Genomic DNA, 9273 nt, shown 5'->3' on the forward strand with positions numbered 1-9273 from the left:
GCGCCGGAAGTCGGCATGATTTTGCCGATTACATCCATGGCCCATCCTCTAAACGGCCACGGCTTAATGACCGAATGTAGTGATTCGGCCGGGACCCTTTGTATAGGCCCGTGGATTTGGCACTGCACGCATCCTCGTGCAAACTCGATACTATCTTTCAGTATTCTCGGCAAAAAATAACCGTGTCGTCGGAGTAGCCATCGCATTTTTCGTCCAGACTGGTGAGCTCCGCATACCCCTTCATGAACCTCTGCGATCGCTCGAGCACTCTCTTGGGGGCCGAGGCATAGCAATAACAAACCATCTTCGCCCTTTCGGTACAACTCGTTCTGGTACGTGACATAATTCGTGGCGTGAACCCGTGTCCTGCGACTATGTTTTCCGTTAGGATTGTCAAGGTACTGCATAATGGGCTTTCTCCAATCATCTGGTACTGCATCGGCCGCGCAAATTTCTATAGAGTCCTGCCGATCTAACAACGAAGGCAGGGACATGACCCTGGTGCGTATCACATTGTCTCGACGGAGGATTTGCTGATCAACCAAGGCCGGGTAGAATTGTCGTAATATTGGTATCTCCCGGCCTAGCTTGCCCCCCAGGAGTTGTGCACCGGAGGCGATTTGAGCCAACTCGTCTGCGTCGGTATTATGAACCCGAGAAACATGCTCGAATGTAACACCGTCAAAAGACTCGGCCAAATAGCTGGCAACCATGTGGTAAGGCGCCAGAGTACAACTCATGCAGCGAAAAGATCCATTAATTTGGTTAATCACTAACTCAGAATCCCCGAGGACGAGGACACGAGTGGCGTGTAAGTCAAGAAGGAGGCCCAGACCAATGACCAGTGCCTCGTATTCGGCCTGATTATTGGTGCAGTCGAAATCCAATTTGAGCGAAAAATACCAACGATCGTTGTGGGGAGATTGAATGACGATGCCTGCGCCGGCCGAGGACGAAGTACTAGAACCATCGAAATACATCGTCCAATAGTTGTCGCGGGTCACCACCATGCCGATTTCGACGTCAGCACTCCCAAACCCATAAGGCGAAGGGTGCTGGGCAAGGAAATCGGCCAATGCCTGTCCCTTCACAGCTTTTTGCGGCACGTATTGCAAACTGAACTCGGACAACGCCATCGTCCATTTCCCAATTCGGCCCTTCACAATTGGCCGGGTAAGCATGTACCGGATAACGTCGGTCTGGGCAATGACTTGGGTGACCGACGGGAGCATGTAATGCCGAAGCTTGGATGCAGCGAAGAATACGGCGAGACAGAGCTTCTCAACGGCGGAATAATTGATCTCCGGATGACTCAGATTACGGCTGAGGTAGAAGATAGCCTGTTCCCGTCCGGCATCGTTGTCTTGCGCGAGAAGGCAACCAATGGACTCCTCGGCCGCCGAAATGTATAGCTTGAGAGGCTTACCGCGCCGAGGAGGGACCAAGACAGGTGGATTTGTGAGAGAAACCTTGATCTGTGTAAACGCCGCCTGATGCTCCTCATTCCACACGAACTTATCTGAGTCCTTGAGCTTCAGAAGTGTAGAAAACGCTTTCATCTTACCTGCCGAATTAGCAATAAATCGGCGTAAAAAATTGATCTGGCCGAGTAAGGATTGTAATTGCTTCTTCGTTGTTGGGGGTGGAGCATTAATGATTGCGCGAGCCTTATTCTCATCGACTTCAATCCCACGATGATGTACGAGAAAACCAAGAAAATTCCCGGCCGATACACCGAAGGCACACTTAGCAGGATTCATCTTGAGGTTGTGCTGACGCATGCGGAGGAAAGCCTGTCTGAGATCGTCCAGATGTGTCTGTCGGTGTTTAGATTTGACGACAACATCATCGATATAAACTTCGACGATGGTGCCAATTAAATCATGGAAGATGGTGTTCATCGCCCGTTGGTACGTGGCGCCGGCATTCTTGAGGCCGAATGGCATGACAACCCATTCGTAAGTGCCGAGTGCCCCCGGGCAACGGAAAGCAGTTTTGTGCACATCGGCTTCGGCAATAAATATTTGGTTGTACCCGGCATGTCCATCCATAAAGGACAAGATCACATGATTCGCCGCGGCATCGATTAACAAATCTGAAATCGGCATTGTATACTCATCTTTGGGCGTTGCCAGATTCAGATTTCGAAAATCGGTGCAGATGCGCAGTGCACCACTTTTCTTTAATACAGGAACAATATTCGCCAACCATTCGACATATCGAGCTGTCCGAATGAATCCGGCTTTCAAAAGCCGAACTAGTTCGTCCTTGATACTGAGTTGTACTTCGGTCGAGAATCGACGAGGTGGTTGACGGAAAGGCTTGAATCCGGGCTTAATACGTAATTCATGCTCGACCAGAGCACGATCTAAACCGGGCATTTCATGATAGCTCCAAGCGAAACAATCCTTGAATTCCGTAAGCAAGGCCCTCAACTCGTCCTTCAGTTGTTGAGGAAGTAAAGCGCTAACAAACACAGGCCGTGGGTCACCGGCCGTCCCAACATTAATTTCTTCTAGGGGGTCCTTAACTTGGGGCCGATAATCCTCGAGCTCGGCCGGGGCGGCTCGAACTTGATCAAAAGATAGGGCAAGACCAGGATCCTCTTCGGCAAGGAATTCGACGAGGTTAACGCCTGAATTCGGTTGCCGAGATATAGTATACCAATGGGCCAGCAGTCGTTCCATCGTAGATGAAACCGCGGCCCTACGTTTGTCCTGGTCTGTGTCAGACATCAGACTCGGGGAGAAAATTGGCCAATCCGAGTCTCGCCGAATCCTGGTGGACAGTCTCAGCGCCAACCTCGATAGCTTTCTGAACCGAAATCCGAGTCGGCCGTCCGTCTTCATTGAAGCCTTGCAATGTAATGTAGCCTACGTGATCATCATAATACCGGGCTTGGATCATGTTAGCTTCGAAGGGTTGGCTATCGGCCGGATGAACAGTGACCGATTTGCCGTCCCAAAAGACAAGCACTTGATACAACGAAGAAGGAATACAGCTGGTTTGATGGATCCAATCTCGACCGAGCAATGCATTATACTCGGTTTTGGAATCAACCACGAAAAAGGCGGTCATGTGGGTGCGACCAGCAATATTGACGGTTAACGGAAGTACCCCTTTGGTTTGGGATTTGTCGCCGACGAAACTACTCATTGTGATTCCTGACGGAATAAGCTCGTCATTCGAACGGCGTAAGGCCTTCATGATGTTCAGGGGCATGATATTGACAGTAGCCCCACAGTCGACAAAAACTTTAGAAACTGGATACCCCTCAATGTGGGCCGTCACATACAATGGCTTTAAATGATGAAGCTTGGCCGACGATGAACGAGGGAACAACTCGGCCAAGGCAGCCTTTAAACCATCATCTTTTGTTGCTGACTCTCCTTCAGCAACCGACACAAAATCAATATGGCCGGGTTCTTCGGCAACCACATCTCCATCGAGGAAATTTGGTTGAGCCGTGCGTGATTGAAAATCGGCAGGTAACACATGGACCATACTGATTTCCATATTCTCCAGGACTGATGGGCCCATTGGGTCGATACCCTCCTTGCTCGGTTGGTCGGCAACGAACGATTCCGTTGCGGTCAAAGTTGGACCACAAGATTCCTCTATTTCCTCTGTGATGGCTTCATTCGGCGATGCTGCATCAGCGAGTCGTTGGTCCTGTGCGACCGCTTCAGGCAGGGTCAAAATTGACAGTGCTCTTGGGGCCAAAGCCTGAACCTGCTCTTGATAGTGGAGCCGGGCATCCCTGACGTCGAGATAAGCATCTAGACGTGCGACACGCGCAACTTCATCGGCCGTAAGGCCGAAGAGAGAAACAGCCGAAAATACCTCGAAGTGATATCGTAAATACTGAAGGTCCTCCATCGAGAAAGGGAGGTCAGCTGCAACGATATCGGTGTACGGGTCAACTTCAAATCCAAAGACACGAGCTTCTCGGATATGCTGGAACCTTGCTTTCAATCCTGGATCTGAGGTCTTTTGGATGACTCGCTCGGCATCCGGACAAGTCAGGATCAGATCAATAGTGTCCTGGCATGCCTTCGGCAAACCATACAGATCGTTGGCCGAATGCTTCTTATGAAATTCTCGCATATATTCCAAGGCCTCCCAAGAAACGATGGATGCAAATTCCGTCGAATTTTGATCAAAGGTTCTTGTATAGCTGGCGGTGCGAATTTGCTTTCGGCCTCTTGTCTGAAAAACTCGAGTCGTGCCTTCATCTCTCCTGGCCGAAGAAGAAGTTTGATCCGTTTATCAGCCTCCTCGAACGTAGTTTCAACATCTCGGTCGACCAACCGTTTCCCTTGAACCAACTCTGTCATGATAGAGGGACTTGGTCGCTCATCATCGGGAGCCACTATGTCCTTCGGCCGCCATTTAGGGGCCGAAGTTTCATGGGTTGCCCGTCGGCGAGCCATGCAATCTATCCTTTGGTGCCTACGTTTCTGGGATTTGGACAGTGCCGTGTAAACTCCCCTCGAAGAATGATATGTATACCACCGTTGATCTTTAGGTTCAGGAGGTTTGAAGGTTTTCTGGCTCCGCGATGATTCTGAGTTGCTAGAATTGCGTTTGTAGTAATCATCGTCATAGAACGAATCATCAAAATCGAGGCGTCTCCGGACTGGGGGTATCTCTTCCATCCGTACTTTAGGACCAAGCCTGTCAAAAACCCCTTGATGTTGGCCTATCTTGGCAACATTCTGCCGGGTTGCGGCCACGGGTCGTTCCGTCCCAAGTAAAGGGGGTTTCTCCTCTGGCTCACTCTCGACCTTTGTTCTACATTTCCTGCACAAAATCGCCGTCCCGCTGTCTTCATCGGTAGTATAATCCATCATAGGTTTGACAACAGCGGGTCCTGTTAAAGCCGTAGGTGGTGCGTTTGAACGGAAATCGGCCATGAAACGTGGCCGAGAATTCTGAGTCCGAAAACGTTGCGTCGTAACGACTTCGGCCTTCCCTTTCCCTTTGTCCTTAGGGAGGCACGCATCGACCATATTCACGGTTGCCGTGGGGAACGGATCAGCGTCAATACCCATCTACTTCTCGGGAAATTTCAGTTTACCATTATCAATCCAGCTTTGGACATTGTCACGAAATACGACACAATTGTTTGTCGTATGTTTGCTCGAATTGTGATATTTGCAATACACCTTTCCCTTAAGCTCTTCGGCCTTAGGAATGTTGTGACCAGGCCGAAGCTTGATAATTCTTGCGGACAACAGTTGGTCAAAAATTGCGTCAGCCTTGGTAATATCAAAAGTGTAAACCTTCGACGGTTTCAATGCTCCTTCGGTAGCCGAGCGACTTTTGACTTCTCTAGAATCAACCTGAGTCAACACCTTGCAAACGTATGGCTTATCTATTACTATCTCGGCCGCATCCACACTAACACACTCATCCTCGGTGGACGCATAGTTGACAGTAGGATTCTTGTAAAGCGTCCCCCGAGATGGCGTTTTCGAAACCTTCTCCTCACGGAGCAAATAGTCATACTGTTCGACATGTTGGGCTAATTCGTACATGTCCCGAAAATTTGCCCCCAAGAATTTCTTTTTATATTCGACGTCTAATCCGTTCAAAGCAAGCCTGACGAATTCTACTTCGGGTAAAGGTACTCGGCACCAATTCCTGGCTGACTTGAACCTAGTAAGATAATCCATTGGTGATTCATCAGATGCCTGAGCCATCCTTGCTAACGAAGAAACTGACATCTCCATTCCTGGCCGATAAAACTGCTCATGGAATTTCTCGACCAACTCTTCCCAGTTCTGGACGGAATTGGGGGGTAAATTAATGTACCAAGCGAATGCCGAGCCGGTCAATGAGAAGTTAAACAGCCGTAACTTATGAAAGTCACTATTAACATCTCCGCATTGCGCGGTAAAACGAGCCACGTGTTCTAACGAAGATAAGGACGATTCACCGGCAAAGAGGCTAAAATCTGGAATCTTGAAGCCTTTAGGGTATCCAAACGTTTCCACGTAAGCTGGGTACGGATGGATAAACTTAGGAAACTTCGGCCCCTTTTTCATGGCCGAGTCAATCATCCGCTGGACTTCGGTCATATCAACAGGTGCTGCTTCACTCCTCTGGTTGGTTCCGTCTGACCCGCTGTTCGACCCTCCACCTTTTTCCAATTCAATTGGTTTGGGGCAAACAGGAATAGGTTCGGCCGGTACAATTGGTAACAGATTGTTTCCTGGAGGGCAATGCTGGAGAAGATCGGAAGGCCTGCTGCCACCGACTTTACTAAACAACATTTCAAGCAACCTGTTCTGTCGCTCAGCAGAACTGATTATCGCATCATGCAGTTTGTCGATGCCTCGACTAAATGTCTGCTCGACTGACCGAGACTGCTCCTCTAGTCGCTTTCGGAGAAACGACCTCGTTGGTGGGTCAGATCCTTCACCACCATCCTCGTCGCAATCCTCTATTATCCCTTCATTGAGAACGCACGTGTTTCTGTTAGGGATCTCTAAACCACGGGGCTGACCGCCGAGATTAACTTCTCTATCTCGGCGAGTCGCGCTCGTGGACTCAGGTGTCGCAGCGCTAAGGAGGTTCTGCGCCTGTGGCACACTCTGTCCTATGCTCTGACTCGGCAAATCGGCTGTCGACTTTCCCATAGCTGTTTTTTTTTTTACCGATCGTGTTTCAATTGGCATGAACTTCGTAGTTTAGCACTGGGTCCCACTGGGCGTGCCAAAATGTTGACCCTAGAAACTACAAAGCCTACGTGGCGCGCAGGCCGAGTATTTTCTAAGCTAACTACGTCCTTCGGTGATTACGGGGCGTGCCAACTCGTCGGCCGAGCTCGACCGAGGAGTAAATTTGTTGATGTTGCGTTAAGCGCGCTGATGACTTCTGTGTCTTGCGATTGCGGCCGAGGAAGGAACAATTCTCGGCCTCTTGGGTTCTAGAGCCTGAAGACAAGGCTGCTAAAATGCGAAGTTCACGAACCGAATTCGGCTTCCAACGTGCCGAATACAATAACCTGGTAACACCTCACTTCGCCGAGAAGGCTGATGAGATGACCTCGACCAATAAGGATTCGGAAATCCTTCTCGACCGAGACTTGGATAGGTAACCAGTCGTCCTCGCCGTAGTGCTGTTGATGCCAACGGAAGATGCTGCGAGATCGGCTGATTCTACGGTGACAGAGCTATCTATGCCGACTTAAGATATCACCGGTTGCTTTCACAGTGCTGTTGATGCCAACGGAAGATGTGTCAGCGAAAAAGAAAAAGAAAAATCACAAGTTGTGAGAGTTTGCGCAGGGCAATTTTGTATTGATTTTTGTAGGGCTCTTCCTGATGCACAGCGTCCCCTATTTATAGTACTGAACCTTGAGTCCGAGTTTACATCCTACTCGGACTAGGTTTCCATCTCCGGATCACCTCGACCAATCCTACACCTACTAGGACTATGAACCTAGTCCTTAGCTAAGCTGGATTAGTTTCCTGGATATCCGATCCCGTCGAGACTCCCCATTGCACTAGGATTCGTCCTAACCGCCCTAGGTTTGAACTCCCACGGGTTGACCGATCCATGGTCCTTTTGCCGCCTGGCCTCCTGGGCCGAGAGTGATCCTACCCTCGGCCCAAACTATTATTTTGGGCCCAAACTATTATTTTGGGCCCAAACAGAGGTATACTAAAACGCTACAACAAAAAAGGTATTTTCATTACAGCACGCAACCCTATTGCCATGCATGTATTGTAGGAAACCGAACCAACAATGAAACACCCAACAATAGAGACATATCATGAAATAAAAATAAGAAAACCATTTACAAGTCAAATCTTAGAAAGGCAGGGGCATAGATTTATTAGTCTTAGATGAAGGGAGGGTAATATGGGCCAAATACACATAAAGCTTAAATTTGTCTCACATGCATTTTTTTTTCCATTTTAAGCTTCCAAATAACGTAGAATTTGCAAATGAATTGAGAGCCGAGTGGACCAACAACTTGGTTCAGATTAAGAGAATAACCAAAGCTGGTAACAGTCACAATTCAAATGGGCGCGCGACATCTTACTTACAATGAAGAAGGCTTTGTCTGTTAAGTCCACAACAGAAATTTGTTCAAAGTTCAAAGGGATCTTCACTCGTCAAGTTTGTTCCTAGTCCGTCTATTCTGCGAGCATTTGAAATGGTATAGACAGATCTTACGAGAGGCACTTAATTGTTTCACTTTTCGAACAAAAAAGAGAACAATGTGTATGAACAAAAATTTCCTTCCAGTGATCCATTATTAGGTTTACAATCACACAATTACAGCTCAAGCACAACTAATCGTCCTAACTAAACTATAGTATAGCCTATGACGACAAATAAAAAATGTTTACAACTATATATATACAATGCCCTCCTCCTATTGAGATGTTTGCTTCTAATCTTCTCTTCAACTGAGATTGTCTCTTGAATGCCTTGTTGTTGTTATCGGATGATTGGGTCAGAAGAGTCATCTTCAGTCGCATTCTGCCATTGAGCATGTGCTTGCACTTCAGTCTTGAAGGGCTCTGCACTCTACGAGCCTCTCGTTACTGTTGCCATTCTCCCATACATCAGAAGAGAATTTGGGACGACCCGATTCCCAAAGGATGGTCCAGGGGTTCCACTGAGATCCCAAGGTGTTTGTTGATCAGGACCAGGCCATGCCCTATGAGGTTTTCATCTGCAATTGCAAAAACATAAAATCATGTAGATGAAATTAACGTATGGAGCTGATCAAGGTCTTAATTAATATATATGTATCATATACTCTCAAAGGGTAATTAGCTAATTTATCACAGGTTTGTCGAAAAATTAAGATGAAGATCAAATTTTAATAAAGTCATGGATTCGATTGAAAGAAATATACCTGATCTGGTAAATCATGGATGCGATATGTTAGAACCCTACCAGCACCGCCATCCTCTTCATCTTGGCTTTCAGACCCCTCACAAACTTTCATCTCTCTCTCTGGAACCCTAAAACCTAATGAGTAATGAGTAATGAGTAATGAGGGTCTCAATGTGGTCAGTTTTATAGGTGGAGAGGAGGGCTGTAAAACGATGGGCGCATTTCAAATCCAGGGGCTGTTGCTGCTGGTATTAGGGTTTTGAAATTAGAATCGGATGTTGTCATCAAATTTGGGAAATGCATTTTCTTTACCTTAAAAATATGAGGTTTTTTAACTTTTATTCTTGAAAAAAAACTGAAATATAATAAAAAATTTAGTGTTAAATTACATATTGATTATAATTTTATTTA

At 47.4% G+C, this 9273-nt stretch overlaps 1 long non-coding RNA gene across 1 annotated transcript; it reads right to left on the reverse strand.

The window, feature by feature from the left end:
- Positions 1–8237: 8237 nt before the first annotated feature.
- LOC103405523 (uncharacterized) lies at positions 8238–9021 on the reverse strand. Its single transcript, XR_524446.4, has 2 exons — positions 8882–9021; positions 8238–8695 (listed from the first exon to the last, which is right to left on the reverse strand). It is a non-coding gene; the product is annotated as an uncharacterized lncRNA (long non-coding RNA).
- Positions 9022–9273: the final 252 nt, after the last annotated feature.

The sequence above is a fragment of the Malus domestica genome, chromosome 17 (assembly GCF_042453785.1).
Source record: "Malus domestica chromosome 17, GDT2T_hap1".
NCBI lineage: Eukaryota > Viridiplantae > Streptophyta > Magnoliopsida > Rosales > Rosaceae > Malus > Malus domestica.